The sequence below is a fragment of the Hipposideros armiger genome, unplaced genomic scaffold (genome assembly GCF_001890085.2).
Source record: "Hipposideros armiger isolate ML-2016 unplaced genomic scaffold, ASM189008v1 scaffold_418, whole genome shotgun sequence".
In the NCBI taxonomy this organism is placed as follows: Eukaryota; Metazoa; Chordata; class Mammalia; order Chiroptera; family Hipposideridae; genus Hipposideros; species Hipposideros armiger.
In genome coordinates this window covers 723,111-740,644 of record NW_017731768.1, presented here as the reverse complement: position 1 = coordinate 740,644, position 17,534 = coordinate 723,111, and the positions used below count along the sequence as shown (strand labels likewise).

General features: G+C 40.0%; 1 protein-coding gene across 1 annotated transcript in view; it reads right to left on the bottom strand.

The window, feature by feature from the left end:
- The window catches only part of PACRG (parkin coregulated), a 435,406-nt gene that overhangs the window by 229,738 nt on the left and 188,134 nt on the right, over positions 1 to 17,534 (bottom strand). The gene's annotated exons all lie outside the window — the stretch shown is intronic.

The following is a 17,534-nucleotide window of genomic DNA, read 5'->3' as shown; positions in this document are numbered from 1 at the left end:
TACGGAGAGAGACAACTGGAGCTAAGGCAAACATCGCTGCTCGTGGATGGCTGAGTTAGTACTGTGGCCTGAACCTTCTGTGGGTCAGCAGGGATGGTAAGGGGCAGGCATACCCCAGAGATATTTAGGAGACTGAAGTAAAAGGTAGATGTAAAGGATTTAAAAGGGAGTGGGGAAGGGTCCATGGTCAAGGATGCCTCTTGGCTTCTGTCTTGGGTGCCATGTGCTTGGGGCTGTTATCCAGGTTGCGGCAAAGATGGAGGGCAGCTCTGTGAAGCGACGGGAGAGTGGTGGGGGGTATGAGGCCATGGTTTCCATGGTGAACGCACCAAGTTCTAAAGTGGGTACCATGCACGCATGAGTGAAGTGGAGATGGCCAGGAGGTGTGTGGATGAGCGGGCCTGGCCCTTAGGGGAGAAATCTGGGCTGAAGTGACAGCGCCAGGAAGAGTGTTTATAGGGAGCATGAAAGGGGCCAAGAGCCGTGTGGGACAAGCAGAGAGATGACCCCTGAGCAGAAGCCTGACAAACGAGAAAAGCAGTGAAATGATCAGACTGTGAAGCCGCTGAGGGAGGGTGCAAGCGGGGGTGGGTGGGGGTGGTGGTGACGGAAGCTGCGGGTGACAGCAACGAGGGTGGTACAACAGAGCCTGCGGTCAGCACGTTGCAGCTGGATGCTAGCAGAACCGTGAGAGGCAGCAGGCAGTGAACAGCAGACCTGATTTCCGCCCCCACCACCTCCTCCTCTCCCTTCTTTCCAAATGTGACGTTTTAAAAACAGTTTAATACCACGTGTGGACTGAACAATAATATTGGAAAGCAAAGAACTTTTCAGGATGAAACACACTGGAAGGGGTAAAAAAAGATTGCCTGGGTCATTTTGTTATTTTTTAGTAAATACAATAAAAGTTAAAGAATGACAAAATGAAGAAAGAGGACTGAGTCCTCGCTAGGCAGCAGCAGGCGAGAAGGCCCCGTGCAGCTGCTGGACCCGGGGCACCCGCCCTACGGAGCGAGCATCCACTGCTTAAACTGGTTTGGGTTCATTCCTACTTATTTCAACCACAAAAACTTTAAATAAAGCATAATGTCATTTGCCTCAAACTATATGCAGAAATCAGGTCGAGGGGGTATATGCACATTAGGTTTTATTTTTATTGTTTTCATGTGGGTGACAAAGTTGGGCTTTTTTAAATAATTGGTTCCCAGCTCCATATGTTGTAGGATTTCTCCTCTCCCCCCGTAACTGACAAGGTGACCGGTGTATTCACATAAGACGTATTTTCACATTCATAAACACGTTGTGCTAATTATCAAAGCTGTTTTAATTAAATTTGTAACAGCTGGCCGCTGCTCTCGGCAGTTGGCCTTAGCAGTGCACCATTCCCCGAACTGGTAGCGACTGGGGGTATTCGGTTTCCTTTACATTGTTATTCTGACAGTTTAAATGAAGGGCAATTTGCCTGTATCTCCATGATTAGGATCCTCTGAATATTCCTTTTTTTTTTTCCCCAATAAAAAGACATGTACCAAAGATATCTGAAATGGCCATGGTCTTCATTTTGTCCTAACTGAAGTCCTGTTTATCATGAAAACATTCAGACTTGCAGCTTGAGAGTCAGTGTCTGTAGGCAAATGGAGAATTCAGCATATATGGCAGTGGCGCTGTTTTTGAAGCTCTCCCAATGCCCCCAATAAGAACAGACGAAGAAAGCAACTAGGACAGCAAAACCAAAGCCTATACATGAAAGCTCCAGGAAAGCTCAGTGCAAGGGGGCCCATGGCTTTCAGAATCTGTGTGAGTGGGCAAACAGCTAAGACTTGAACGACATCGGCAGCTGCAGGGGGAGACGGAGCAGGGTGAGGGGGTGTCTCTTGGTGAAGACTTACACTTCACAGCAATGCCAGGGGCAGATCGGGACAGCTTGTGAAAGCAGGGAAGGTTTGTGCCACGCCAATTCATGGGTAGTAAAATGGGTCTGAAAGGGCTCCTCCCAAACCTACACTATCCCTAGTCCCTTCCAGTACACAGCCCTCCACCAAGAAGAACCCACAGGGATAGAATCCAAACTGCACAGAGAAGCATAAGATGAAAGGAGGAAAGAAAAGAGGATGTCCAGCTAAAGGAGGGGAGAGACAGAAGGCAGGTCACAGAAAGCACGAGGCCACTTCTTAACCGCTTTGTAGAGACAGTAGGAGAGGAAGGTGTAGAGCTGCAAGGCTCGGAAAGCTGCCTGGCCAACCCCCCCTTGTGAAACGGTAGGGAGACAGAAAAGAATTCTTGTCAAATCCTATGAAAAATCATTATTGACAAACGAGAACAAGGAGCATAACAATGTTCCTACAGATAATGAAAGCATGCTAACTAAGACATGCCCCCAAACAGAAGAACCTGGAAACTAATGCTTCAAAGCAAGATAAAATGGGTTTTAAATGACAGAAAACATTAAGAAAAAAGAAACAGAATTAGAAAAATAAAGTGATAGAACTCACAACAGAATTTAAAAAAAAAAACAAAAAAACAACCCATCAGAAATGAAGCCTAAATTGGAAGGAACACACGAAAGAATAGTCACAGCAGATAATAGTTTAAGAGGACTAGAAGATGAAAAGAGGAAAGTTTTTAAATATCAAAAATTAACAAAGAGTGATAAAAAGTATTTTAGACAAAGTGACAGATGCAGACAGGCAAAATAGACTCAACAAACATAAATCCCCAAAAGTAAAACCCAGGGTAATGGAACAGAATATGTACTAAAATATTATAGTCCAAAAAAACTCTTTTAAAAAGATGACTCCAAACTGCATATTGAAAGGCAAAATCATTTTCCTTGAAAATTTAAACCTGAAAGACCAACACTGGGCTGTATTTTAATAAAATTACTTAAAGTCAGCTAAAATATAAAATCCAGGCAAAATTACAAATTCACTTATAAATTGTCATCAGACTTTTTGACAATAATGCTTTACACCAGAAGAAATGGGGCAACTCAAGAGAAAAACATGTGAGCCAAAGATTTTATACCTAGCTATAATAACTTTCCAAAATGAAGTCTCAAGCAAATTGCTAGGGCATATTCAACAATTCAGAGAATATTGATCTCATGAACAAGGGCTATACTGGAGAGAGCCCAGGAAAATACATGTCTGCAGAGGCATTGCCATAAGGATTGGGGGTGAGGATGAGGTACAGATTTACCTGTCAAATAATAACAGTAACTGATGATTATAAGGTAGAAAGGATAGTATATAATGGCTATGTGCTTTGGCAATATAGATACTGTAGAAATATCAAAAACAAGGGGAAGGGGAATTGGGGAAAGCATGAGAAAAATAGAATAAACTTGCTGATTGCCATATAGCTAGTACATAAAGGGATATTACACCTAGTCAGATGCTGTGCAAGGAGGGAATGGAGGAATTCAGGACTCCTAAGACAGAGCTATGAACACACACACACACACACACACACACACACACACACACACACCCCTATATAAAAAACAGGAGCGTTCTTATCATTTTACAATGGACGCCTATAGGGGATGGGAAGCAAAGGAAAGTGACAGTCCCCTGTGAACATCAGACCTAGTAACTGCGTTTCTCTTCTTTAAGGAGGGCCATCCAAAGATGAGCTCCCAGGAAAGCGGTAACTGAAATAAACAGATGCTATGTGTACCGAGCTATGTAGAAGAGTTTGAATCTGAGTCTCATTCTTATACTAAATATAGTACCAGGTAAAAAGAGGAGGAGAACATATATTTTTAAAGTGGATGTGAAAATAAAACTCACCAATAGGTCAAACAGAAAAAGTGGAAATAAAACGTAAGGAAGGTCAAGGGTTTTAAGGTGGAAAATCCTCTTCTATCAGGCTCCCATCAACTTCTTCAACAACTACCTAGATAGAGAGTCTTCTCACTTTTTATATTTTCCTACCTTACATTTTTAAATTCAGGTGGAAAGGATGCAGGGCATGTTTTACTTATGACAGACCAGTAGAGAAGTATCAAAATTTCATCTCTGTCCTTTAGAACTTTAACCTCCTGTTAATAACCAATATGAACTGCAGAAAGATACAAAGGTTCTTAATGTTTTGGTGATTTTTTTAAAGCTTTTGTATTGGGGAATTGGGGGAGGGGAACAGCCAAGCTGTTGTCCTTCAATCCTAGTCGTGGAGGGTGCAGCAAGCTCAGCTCCAACTCCATTTGCAGCAAGCTCAGCTCCAACTCCATTTGCAGCAAGCTCAGCTCCAACTCCATTTGCGCCGCTTAGCTCAAAGTGCCGAGTTCACTCTTTAGTTGCGGGTGGGCATAGCCATCATCCCATGCAGGAGTTGAACCAGCAGCCTTGTTGTTAAGAGCTCACACTCTATCCACTGAGCCATCTGGGCCACACAGCTCAGCTCAAGGTGCTGAGTTCAGTCTTAGCTGCGGGTGGGTGTAGCCCACCATCTCAAACAGGCAACCTTGTTGTTAGCAGCACGTGCTCTCACCAGCTGAGCCATCCTGCCACCTGTTGGCATCTCAGTGGCAGCTCAGCTCTGTTGCAGCTCACTGGCCTATGTGGGAATCGAATCGGCGACGCTGTTGCTCAGAGCTCACATTCTTGAAAAAGCTCTTAACCAACTGAGCCACTCGGTCAGCCCTTGGTGATTTTTTTTTAGACCAGCTCGTAGGACTTACGAATTTTGTAAATCCTTGGTGTCGTTTAATATCTCATAATGATAAGCACAAAATATAGACTTAGTGAAAATATGATTACCAAATTCTGCTCTCAGAATTTCTTTTCCATGAAGCTGTGTTTTTATTTATCATTAAATACAATTTTTTTGCGTACATAGTTATGTACGGAAAAGCTCAATCATGATTTGTGGTTAGTTTATACTTTTATATGCTGTTGCCTGCCTTATTTCAAAGTTTATTCAAGTGAAGGCTAGATAGAGTAAATACAGCAAAAACTAGACCGGAAGTAACCATTTAAAGAAGGAAAACTGCTCTCCTGGCTATGAATGGTTTTCTAGGTGATACAAATTTTGAATATATTTTATGATTGAACACGTTTTCTGATTCCAGTTTTATATTTGGCAATATACCTAAAATAATAAGAAATGTATACTGACCTGGTCCTACTGGACTTTATGAAAACACTTTCCAAATATTAAATTTAATAGACAAGAGACAGACCTAAATAAGTTACAAATTAGTTTAAATTGCCCAGTGCATATAAAGATCTAGAATCTATAATAACATGAAATTTTAACACATTTGAACTCCTAAAATTTACACTTGTTAAAGTCAATGTGAACAGCCAGTACAGAGGCTCAATAAAAACCAAGTTTTGATAGTCTGAGCTTTCCTGTCACTAAATGACAGACGGAAACATTGCCATTTTGTAATTTTCCTATGCTTATCATTTCATTAAAAAAACCCCACTAGATCCTTTAGATAGTATGTTTTATCTAAATCCCATATTCATCTTGAGGATGATTAATTAATGGAAATCAAATCAAAAGAAAAATTTCAAGGCTATTACAAATCTTTTATCATTACAAAACACTTCCAGCTCTGTAAACAGGTCTGGCATCAATTTTCTAAATTAAGTGGGTGACTCTCATGGCAGAGTTGAGGAATTAAAAGAGAAATCTAGACTCTGGCATTGATCCTTTCCTCACTTCTTCTCAATGCTGCTGAAACAAAAACACGAGAGTTTTTTTGGACTCCCAGGAGTAGCGCTTTCCCAATTCTCCTACTTTTACACCCCACTCCCAACCTCTGCACACAGTTACTGCACTGAGAAGCAACTTATCTGTAGCCTCTTAAAAAATTGTAAAAAACAAAGAAAAGAAAAGAGAAGGAAAAGAAAAAGAAAAAGAAAAAAAAGGTAGGGCAAAGAGAGTCAAATAATATTGTCATACTTGAAAGAAACAGGTGACAGAAGTTAAGAAAGATCCATTAGAGAGCCTAGACACAATGCCCTTGAGAAGCTGAGCTTGTCTGCTGAAATGGCAGCAGGATGCGTCTTGGGGGCAATGCGGTCTTGTCCCCAGATCTTCCCAGATTACTACTGATGCCACAAAGCGATACCTGCTTTTGTAGCTTACTTATTTAATAAGAGGGGAACAAGGAAAGTCAGAGGAAAAGAAAAGAAACACAAGGTACTGTACAGGTTATGCCCTTCATCTTTGCTGCCAATACAACCAAACAAATGTTTATAAAAAATTACCATGACACATAACAATTATAATTTAATTGTTAATCAGTCAAATGCACTGAAGGTAACATTCTTTAAAAATAGTACTATATAGATTTTCTATACTGGAAAATGACGTAACTTTTTATGTGCAGTGTGTATGCCTAGAAAACGTGTCACTATAATTCTTAATAAATAGGATATTATTCAGGAAGTGTTGGCTTATTTTATGATGTGCAGCTGTCTATATGGGATTTTATTTACCAGTTTAGAATCTGAATTCAGAAAAACGAATACTGCATTGCATTTCTTGTAACATAAAAGATTACTAATTATTTATCTATAAAAAGATAAGCCTTTTATTGATAGATACTACCTAATGTTTAAAAACATTTTAAACAACATAGCACACTGTGGTTACTTGAAATAAACAGTGTATTAAAGAAATGCTTATTGAGTAATATTTGAGTTTTTTCAAAATATTATAAAATTATAAGGAAGATGCTCTTGTACGGAATATACTACAAAGTTTAACAGAGACCATGCAAACAGCGGAAAAATTACCCATGTGATGTTACCATTTCACATAACAACTTTTCATTCAGTATGCTGCTATTATATTATTTTGATCCAAAGTCAAGATTTGACCGAGTAAAAAAAAAGTTAATTTTAAAGCACTGCTATTTGGGTAAGTCAATTCCTTAAGGCAAAATTGCTTTTTGAATCTAAAGAATATTTTTAATTTTTATATGTAATTATTTACATGTGAATAATTAAAATAGATAATCTTCATTGTAATCTTTTCAAATAGTGTGAAGAGCTAGATGTGGTAGGTTTTGATACCAATGCAGCACTCAAATATTACACATTTGTTTGTGTGCCCAAGTGTTTCTTCCAGCGTCTAACATTCAGCTTTACACAGACAAGTCCAGAAAATCTGAGTTTCTCCACAACCTGACATCAGCTCGCTCTTAGACCTCCAAAGCATATGTTTAAATATATCTGAAGGTAGCTTTAGAAAGAGGATAATTTTCCCCTAAGGTCAACAGGAGTCCATGTAATAGCTACTACTGCAATCTTTAATCATGATTCTTATTGTAATACAAACATTCTTTATAAGCCACAGTGAAAATGTTATACCAAGTCCAATGACAATGACAGAAACACTTTTACACTCTTGCGTCACAGTGCTTCCTTGTGTGTTATGGCTACCAAAGAAAAATTAACTTGAACCACTGTCTAAGTTTTCATCTGAAGCAACGTTGTCCATAAAAATTGAATGTGAGACATCAATGCAAACCACATACATAACTGAAAATTTCCTCATAGCCAAATGAAGAAGTAAAAAGAAACACGTAAAACTGATATTATTGTTTTATTTATCTCAAGATAGCCACGATATGTTATCAATATGGAAATTAATGCTTTGCAGTCCTCCTTTCATACAAACTGCATAGTCTGGCCTGTATTTCACAATTTGGACTAACCACATGGAGTCCTATTAGCCTGATGTGCCTCCATGCCCGTATCCCACATGTGAATGTTGCCTACTGTGCTGGAAGTGCAGGTTTAGAGGTTCAAACAGCCCCTGAAAGCCTGGGTTCACTAAATGAACATTTGCTGAGCATCTTCTGTATACCCAGCACGGGGGCTACAGATTTCAATGTGTGCAAAGGTGAGAGAATGTGCCTGCCCTCAGATGATTACACTTTTGTTAGAAAATGGATGAGTAGTTACATGACTAGAGAATGATCATCAAACCACTCCAGTTCTTTCTTCCTGTGAAGTTAGCATGTTGTAGGGTTACAGACAGGTGCACCTGAGGCACAGCTCTGGAGGGCACACACAGGTTGGGGTCGTGACAGCAGCCCCTGGAGTTGTGCTGGGCACAGCCAGCCAAATAGACAATAAGGAGAAAGCATATCCTGGAGCTACGTGTCCTGGCAGCCCTGGTGTGAACCACATGGGTTTCATGCAGATTCAGGCCTACTGTATAAAATCATATATACATATATGGATACATTAATGATCAATTGCAATATTGAATTTCTGACTTTCTTGCTAGCTTTTCACTCTTTATGCCTCTCATTATTTGTCGATCTTGGCAGTACAGGTCACTTTTCCAGATCTATTTAGTTCAGGATGTCATTAGCTCTTATTGAACAATAAAACACAAGATCTTTCTTTTTCTAGTTTTGCAGATGCTAAGTTCCACCTGAATGAATTTGAAATGTCAGAACAACAAACGCATTCATAATTCTGTTTTGACTATGGGAAAAACATATTGACTAAATTTCTTTTAGACCTTAGGATTGAGATAAAAGGGGCACAATATGTTAATTGGGACAACAAATACTGAGCATGTATATATACTAGGAAATATAAGGTTTGGTCCTTGTCCTCATGGAATTGACACCTACTTGTGGATATTGGAGCGGAACTTTTTGGTGATACTCCTGATGTTTCCTTCCATGTGACAGGAGCTCAGTTAGTGTGACATCCCTGGCCCTTCTTCTCAATCACTCTGCCCCAGAGGTGATGGATTGGGGTAATTGATGCTACTGGTGAAGTTGGGAAGGATTAACTAACTGGGCATATTATGGCAACATTGTCCATAAGTAGTGACCTTCCTAGGGAAACCTGGGCACTTTCTTGGGCGCTGGTAGGAGTGTGGGGTCCAGAGGTGATGGTTATGATATTTAATGCTCTGCACAACAACGGCTCAGACACCCAGCATGGCTGTGTCCTGGGCACCCTGCTGTGCAGGGCCCTTGTTCCTAGTTGCTGGACCATGGAGTAGTCCCTGAAATCTGAGGAAGGGCCTAAAAAGTGGGGGCATAATTGGGTGTGTGTGTGTTTGTGTGGGAGCCTGGGAGTGGCTACTTAGGGTGGTTTGGAAGGATTTCCACCTTTTAGCCATCCATACTGGTGCATCCTGGTGGAACAGTGGACCTGGCAGGGACACTTGGGGTTCGGTAAAGCTGTGTGGGGCCATCAGGGGCCTCCATGAGTGTACGGGTTTTTAGCACTTGTGAGCAGCTTCCAAATACAGGTTGCTCCAGCCTCCCACAAGGCCCTGGGTGTCAGGCAGGACGCGCCATGTGGGCTTCTGCGCTTCTCCCCGAGGTGGGAGCCACACTCCTGGTTGAGTGGGAATAGCTGGGGAGAAGGCTGTCCTGAGATTTCCTCCACGTGGGAGGAAGTGCACCACCCCAGCCCCTGAGTCCCTTTCTCCGCCCCTTAACGACACCTTAAGAAGGTGAAGTCACTTCCCTGATCAGTCAATCTGGGACTCAAAATCCTCATACGCCTGGCTCAGCCTCTCCACTTTTCCACCAGAGAGCTGCCAGAGTGCAGAGTCGTGTCCTCTGCCCTCCAGGCCATGCGTGTTACTGGGCAGACGCCCCCTAGGGTCGATCGGGCTGGTCCAGAGGCCCCGCATAGTCTGCACCTATGGTCCTTCTGATCCCTTTTACTCTGCTCCATTGTGTCATCACGTAGCAATTACCTCCTCTGACAGATTGCATGACTCATGTATTGATGCTATCGTTTATTTTTTATCTACTCCAGTTAGAACATAAGCTCTAGGTCTAGGAGAACTAGCTACTATGTCTGTACCAATCAAGGAGGTCTCCTCCTGCCTAGAATAGTGCCTGGTCCATTGGACATGCTTATTGCTGAGTGGGTAAATTCACAATTTATTCACAATTCTGATGGGGAAGAGGGTGCTACTCAGAGAGTATTTGCTTGGCCTACAAATGGAGAACAGTTAAATGCGGTTGGCTGGGAAGGGCAGGGTTTATAGGAGAGGAGGGCCTGGGCTGATGAATGTGTGGATTTGATACAGATTTGGGGGTGTTTGCATTTAGGTCTGTTTTTCTCCCCGCTGGTCACAGGAAGGATCACTTACAGTTTACCACGCTAATAAAACTCATCAGCATAACCCTCATTTCTCTCTGCTGCTTCTGAGGGTATGAGATACAAAGACTAACAAAATATTGGATTTTGCAAAACACCAGATAAATCAGAAGCTAGTATTTTGCTTTATTATTGCTACAAACAACAATTAAAGTTTGATGTCATCTCATAGAACAAAACCTATTTGATTATAGATCTCTCTATTATCCTTTGGTTTTCAAATTTAACTTATGAACTCCGGCTTGCAGCATACTGGTAAGGGAATCTGATTTTTTTTTTTTTACTGGACAAAAGGCTATTGAGACCTTAGATTCTCAAAATGACTGAATCCTGAACATTAACAAGATCACAAAGTATAGTATCAATTTGTAATTCTTTTGAATGTGAACAGTTCCATATTTCCTACTAACACAAGACCAGCGATATAAATGAACACAAACATATAAATGCCTGAATATGTGTCTTATGTTAATTTCTTATACATTTCATATCATTAAAAACATAGAATCGTAGCTTTCACTTCATTCTACTCACTGAGCCTAACCTTTTTAAAAAAATGGTAACCCCCTAATAAATTAAAAAGAACACAAATCTCATGAAAATGAAAATGAAATTTTATAACAACAATAAAACTCATAGTTCAAGTTTCCCAGCAGCTTTTTAAGTATAAGTTTCAAATTCTATTGCCAGGAATGATTTAGCCCCAGCACCCAGAAGCGTAAATAAGTCCATCACCGTTGGTTAATCACCAGTGGAATGTGCTGCAGCCTCACTAATTAGCTCACTGTTCACCTTAGGAAGCCAGTGGCTAGCTGTGCTAATAATTTCCATTGTCAAAGAAATCATGCTTAGATTAAAAATTCCGGAGAAGATCCACACAGGAAAGCAAAATCTTTTTCTAAAGACCACAGGAAGAAGAGCCAAGTGATTTTTGAGGACTGCTGTGTTTATTTTTATTGAAATCACTAAATGTAATGAACCACGTTAATACAATGTTAAATTTGAGATTCTAGGGTAGGATAAATGGCAGTGATGGAAAGTTTTATATTTTCAATTCTGAGTTCACTTGTCTTTAAGGTGGCATGATTTTATTTTGTACAATAACATATAAAAATATACTTTTATTAAGGACAAAAGGCTTTGAGATATCTTAGACTTTATTCCTAATTCTGCCACTAATTCTGTGTTTATGGTCACATGATATCAAATATCTCAGTGAGTAAAATGTTTGCCAAATGAATTACGCCTCAATTTGTGAGGAATTATGTTACTGATTTAGATTTTGCCAGTTATCTAGATTTTGTTGTCACATGGACCCAGGATATGGGTCCATTCACATACTGTTTAGTCATCTTCATAAAGTTTACTGAAACACAGTATTCTCTCCTCATAGTTCTTTTATCTAAACAAAAATAAGCAATTAAAAACTTTTGGAGTTGGAAAGGATCTTAAAAATCAAATTGTCATGTCATTTTCTTTACTAACAGATGATGAAACAAAAACAGGCCCAGGTGAAGTGCCTCACTCCAGGCTGAACAAGTAGATAATAAGAGGTAAATCTAGTGTCATCACCTGAGACCTGTTGACACTTCCCCTTGCAGGCTAGGAAACACCCACAAAGGAGGTGCTTCTCCCTGTGCCGGGGTGCCATCACTGATAAGATTTCAAAACCACTGTCTCCATAACTAACAGAACAAGTAGATGAAAAAAAAATCAGTAAGGATATAGAAAACTAAGCCAATATTATCAGCCAGTTGATGCAAATGACATTATCAACTTAATTGCCATTTACACAGCACTGCAGCCAACAATGGTAGCATGAACATTCTTTCATGTGCACATAGCATATTTACCAAAATGGACCATATTCTGGGTCATAAAACAAGCCTCAACAATTTTGAAAGGATTCAAGTTATACAAAGTATGCTATCTAACCACATGAATTTAAATTTGAAATTAATATCTGGAAAAATCCCCAAATATTTGGAATTAAAAAAAAACCCATGTGTCAAAGAATAAATTAAAAGAAAAATTTTAATGTATTTTCAGTGAATGAAAATAAACTTTATCAAAATGTAAACTAGCTCAAATCAATGACCTCAGCTTCTACCTTAAGAAACTAGAAAGATAAAGAGTAGAAAATGCAAACCAAAGGTTAAAAACAAAACAAAACAAAGGAAATAATAAATATCTAAGTGGGAATTGATAAAACATAAAACATAAAAGTAATAGAAAAAAATCAATGAAAACTAAAACTGGTTCTTTAAGAACAATATATTGGGCTGGCTGAGTAGCGCATTGGTTAAGAACTGGCTTGGGATGCCAGAGGGCCCGGGTTCGGATCCCACATGAGGGCCAGTGACACTGCCCTCTACAGCTAAGATGCTGAACAACAGCTCAACCTGGAGCTGGGCTGCCATGAGTCGCCCGCAACGGCGTAGGTTGTAGCCCCTGCTGCAGTGGGTTGTCATGGGCTACCGTGTGTAGCCAGCAGCCAGAGTGAGCGGCCAGCAGCCAGAGTGAGCGGCCAAGGCCAGCAGCCACTGTGAGCGGCCGTCCAGAAGCCGGCGACTGATCTGCCTCGCCCGGGAGGAGCGCAATGATGCCAACTTGGGCCAGTGAAGCGACATCCTCCACAACTAGACTGAAAAACAAAAGGACAGCAACTTGTCTGTTCCCTTTCCCCCAATTCCCCAGTGCTGTTCCCATTCCCCAATTCCTCAATAAAAAATCTTAAAAAAAAAGATCAATATATTGATAAACCTCTGATCATAATGATCACAAAAAAAGAGAGAAGACACAAATGACCACTTACAGGAGAGAGTGGAACTACCAATACAGATTCTATATTATTCTCCTATGTGATTCTATTCCATTCTATAACACTTTAATTATTATATTAAACATGTAATGAAAAAATGGATTTTTTTCATTAAATCCAATAAATACTACATCCAATAAATACGCATCCAATAAATACTATGACTTAGATGAAATGGACAAATTTCTTGGAAGGCACAAACTATTAAAGCACACTCAGGAAGCAATGGATAACCTGAATATCCTGATGTATATTCTCATTTCAGTTTTCAAATAAAGCTTGCATCATTAGTCCTGTTTTAAAAGAAAAACCCTGAAGAACACAGAGTTAAGTAACTTGAGCTAGGTCTTATAGTGTCAATGGTAGAGTCAGATTTTCTCTCCAGGGTTGACTGACTCATAGAGCAGGCTTTCATCTATACACTGTCACTTTGAATAAATGAGCACATTAACAAGTATGTGCATGAGGACACAATTTAAATTCCATATAGATTAAATTTGCACATAGACGAAAGTATAAACAAAGGCACTAGAATTTTATGTATTCTATATATTATAACTAACATACTTTATATATGTTATATATGTATATACACATATTAGAAAACTATGCAACAGAAATTCTGAAATTTAAAAATTTGTTCATGTGTTAGTTTGGGAAAGTAAAAACCAACTGTGGCTTAAATTAAGAGAATTGTTTTTATAAGTTATATACTTCAGGATCAATGAACTCTGAAACAGACTGATATAAGCATGAGTTAATGATCCAGGTGGGAGGATTAGCCAAGTATTAAGCAAGTCCAAGTGGAAAGAGCATGCAGAGTGGAGTCACATGGACCTAATTCGAAACTTGGTTCTGCTTTTATTCATGGGGAAAAATTACTTAACCATTCTAAGCTACATCACACCATGTATAAAAATGGGGGTAGACATGCTGTCTTACATAATTATCAGGAGGATCAGGGCTAACTCACTTAAAATACCTAACCCAGTGCCAAGTAGAGTGAAAAAGGGCAATAAGTGACTTCTGTTGTCATCATTGTTACTGCTGTTGGTGCTGGCTTTCATCTGCTTACATCTTTCCTCTGGTTGCTCATCAACAAAATAATTTCTGCAGAGAAGATGTGGAGAGAGAGAGAGAGAGAGAGAGAGAGAGAGAGAGAGAGAGAGAGAGACAGACAGAGTGAGAGACAGAGAGAGAGACAGAGAGAGAAGTGATATGATCCCATGATCTTCACGTGAAGGGAAAATGATGAACGTGCGAATGTCACGTGGCCTGAACTTGACGATCAGGTGGAAAGAGAGAGAGACAGAGAGAGAGAGAAGAGAATAATTAAGAAACAAACAAAATATGCAGCAAGAAGTGAATATAGAAAAAAAGTGAGATTTGCATTGAAAATAGTTCCTTTCTCCCTCTATTTCCTTCTATCTTTCCTGTCCCAGCTATTTCCAGCTCATCATTTCTACCTCCATTCTTATATTGCAGACTCAATTTTCTCTTCCTTTCATCATTAATATTTGTAAGCCAGAACTAAAATTCAAATGCTTATAGTAATTGTGCAAGTAAAATGAAAAATGGAAGCGATTTATTTGTGTATTACTCAATGAGACAATTATTCACTTCCACACAAAAATTTGCTCTCTCCCATTTTTCTGGCAATGTGCAGCTCACCCAGCCAATCCAGGCCCACAGAAATATGTCTCTAGTTTAAGAAAAATAATAATGCAAACAGGATTGACATTAGACTACCACGCTGGAGTTAGTAGCAACTGGTGAAAATGGAGAAAAGTGGGGTGCATGTGCCGTCTAGAAGAGAAAGGTGTTACTTGACTCCAGGCGTTTACTGACACACAGGAACATGGGTTCAGTATCGCCAGACCTTGCAGTATTCAAGAGAAGCCACAATTTTGAACATGGAAATTCTTCATTTTTAAATGTCTCAAGAAAACAATTGCTCAGAATTATCAAACATATCTTAGAGCTAAATCCAGCTTATGGACATGCAGGTTATGACTCCTCACTAGAGAGAATGCAAGTTTGTCCACGATTTGAAAGTCACCGTTGGGTAGGCCTACCTAATAAATCTAATGGAGCCTGATTACAAGAAAAAGCTTTGGTCACAAAATAGCCATTTATAACCACTTGACTGTCCATGGTAATATTCTTCTCTATTCATTTGTCAGTAAAGAGAACTTCCCCTAACTACTCAACCACATTATTTTACAAAATACAAAGACATTTCTTTCATCAATTCATTCATTCATTCATTCAATGACTATTTTTTGAGCATCTATTCTGACCAAGGCACTGTAGGCAACACCAAGGTAAGATATCGTTGCTGCTCTTAAATTCCTGTCCTTTCCTTTTTAAATCTGAAAAAGACATTTCCTAAAATCACTCTGGTATTTGGTTCAAATAATTCTCCTTTACTTCTCTCTTTCTGTCACTCCATATTTGTAAGCATGGCACTAGAGAGCTTGTGGAAGGTCAGATGGAAGGAAGGAGTCAAAGATAAACAAGTGAATCTTATGGGCAATCAAGAATCATCCCCATGGAAAATCTTATCGGCCACAAACAAATGCTGTTGACGGTCAGCAAATCCGGAGTGGCCCCCAAACCACCATGACTATATATAATACCCTCCTCAGCATTAGTTTGTTACCATTTAGATAGGCCTATGTTGTGTAATATGAATCAACCTAGATGACTTTTTAGTTAAAAGTTCTTCAGATTTCTTACTTCCAAGTAAATAATTACAATATTTTGATGTCATTCAGAAAAAAAAAAAGAAACCATCGTTCAGTTATAACAGACAGAGTACAAAATGCTTTCAATATTTTTAATATTACAGACAGGATTTCTTCATTTCATTTACAATTTACTGCAGTGATTAAAGCAGATTGCCTAACTCTCTTTAAACACATTATTTTATGCATAATAGGGTAATTATATTAAGTGAGTATACTATCAGTGGGCTTCTTGGATGAGAGAGTCTTCATGGCCTAAACAAATGCCATAATGTATATTATACAGTTCTATCTTGGCACATTAGGCCGGAACGTAATCACCTTGTGTAAAAAATTATCAACAAAATCTTAGCAGTGTAACTTTTTCTATATTTTGTTGTGTGAATAAGTGAATGCTGTCTATTTCTTAAACCCAAAAACCCATAAACGAGATCATATAATGAAATCCAATTCCACAAAGAATCAAATACAGTAGTAATTGTGCCATATAAATAGAACAGGGTATCGTGTTCTTAGGAAAACTGCTTATTTCCAATTTACGAAACAGAGAATGAGTCATATCAAAAGTTATCCATAGAGGCCTGTTTTTCCCCTCCTTTTCTCCTCTTTGATTTGGTCTGGTGGCTTTCAAACCTGTTAGCTCTGCTTTCTGTTTACTGGCTGTGACTCCCAAATTAAAAAAATAAAATAAAATAAAAATCTTGGTTTATCCTAGCTCTCATGCTATGTTCTTGGAAGCTAGGTTTGAGAGATATTTAAAATTGCATGTATGGGGGAGAAGACAGGTTTACTGAATTCTACAGTCCAGCTTTCCTGCTCCTAGTAGCACCACGCACTTGATTTTGGAGAATCACAGCGTTGTTCACGATTCATTTCATGGAGACCCACCTCTGCCTTGTTCAATTTTGTTAAATCTCTGGACAATGCATAAAATCGGTTACTGAATAATGAATATCCCATCTGTGTAAAAGTCTGCAGCCTCTGCTCTGCCACCACGCTGAGGTCACTGCAGCCCGCACAGGCCTCGGGTCCCTCCCCAGGGTCCTGCATATGCCACCACCTCTGCTGAGAAGGCTCTTCCGCTCCCCAGGCCAGACTCCTCCTGCTTCTGCAGAAATGGGGACCATCAGCTTCTCAGGAAGCTGAGTTAAGAGCACCCCGTGTGTTCCAGAAGCCCCACTACTCATCCCCACTATCTCACTGAACTGTAGGCAATTTCCTGTTTTCTTGTCTCTCTCCTTACTAAACCGTAAGCTCTCCGAGGGCAGACTGTATTACTCACTGTTGAAACCTCAGGGCCTCACATAGCTCCTGGAGTGTAGGATGTTCAGTGGAAACCCCCGAAAGAGTTAAGTGAATGGTGACGTGGAATGCCAGTAATGGGAGTTACAGTTCACTGGGTTCCTGCCCGGCCAGAGGCTCCCTGATGTGGGTCGTCCCCAGCGCTCCTGACAACCTGCAGTGTCCTCATCTCACAGATAAAGACACTGAGATTAAGAAAAGTCAGTACACCCACCCAAGGTCATACACCCAGAAAATGCTAGAGTGTAAATCCAGATCAGTTTATCTTCAAAGGCTCAAAACACTGCCATGTAAGGAGCTCACCGTGCCCTGTTGGGTTTGGAGTGAGTGTGGAGCAGGGAGTACCAAGTCCATTTACTGAAGAGCCATGGGAAGTGGTCTTCATCAACGCCCTCAAGGGGGACTTCTGGGAAAACCCTTATTTGTCTCACAAAGAAAGGGCATGGGAAGAGGCTGGGGTCCTCCAAGAATCCACAAGGGGACTCACAGGGAGTAGTTTGCCTTGGTGACTGGGCACTACCCACTGATTAATAAAGCCCGACCTCATTTAGAGGCCAT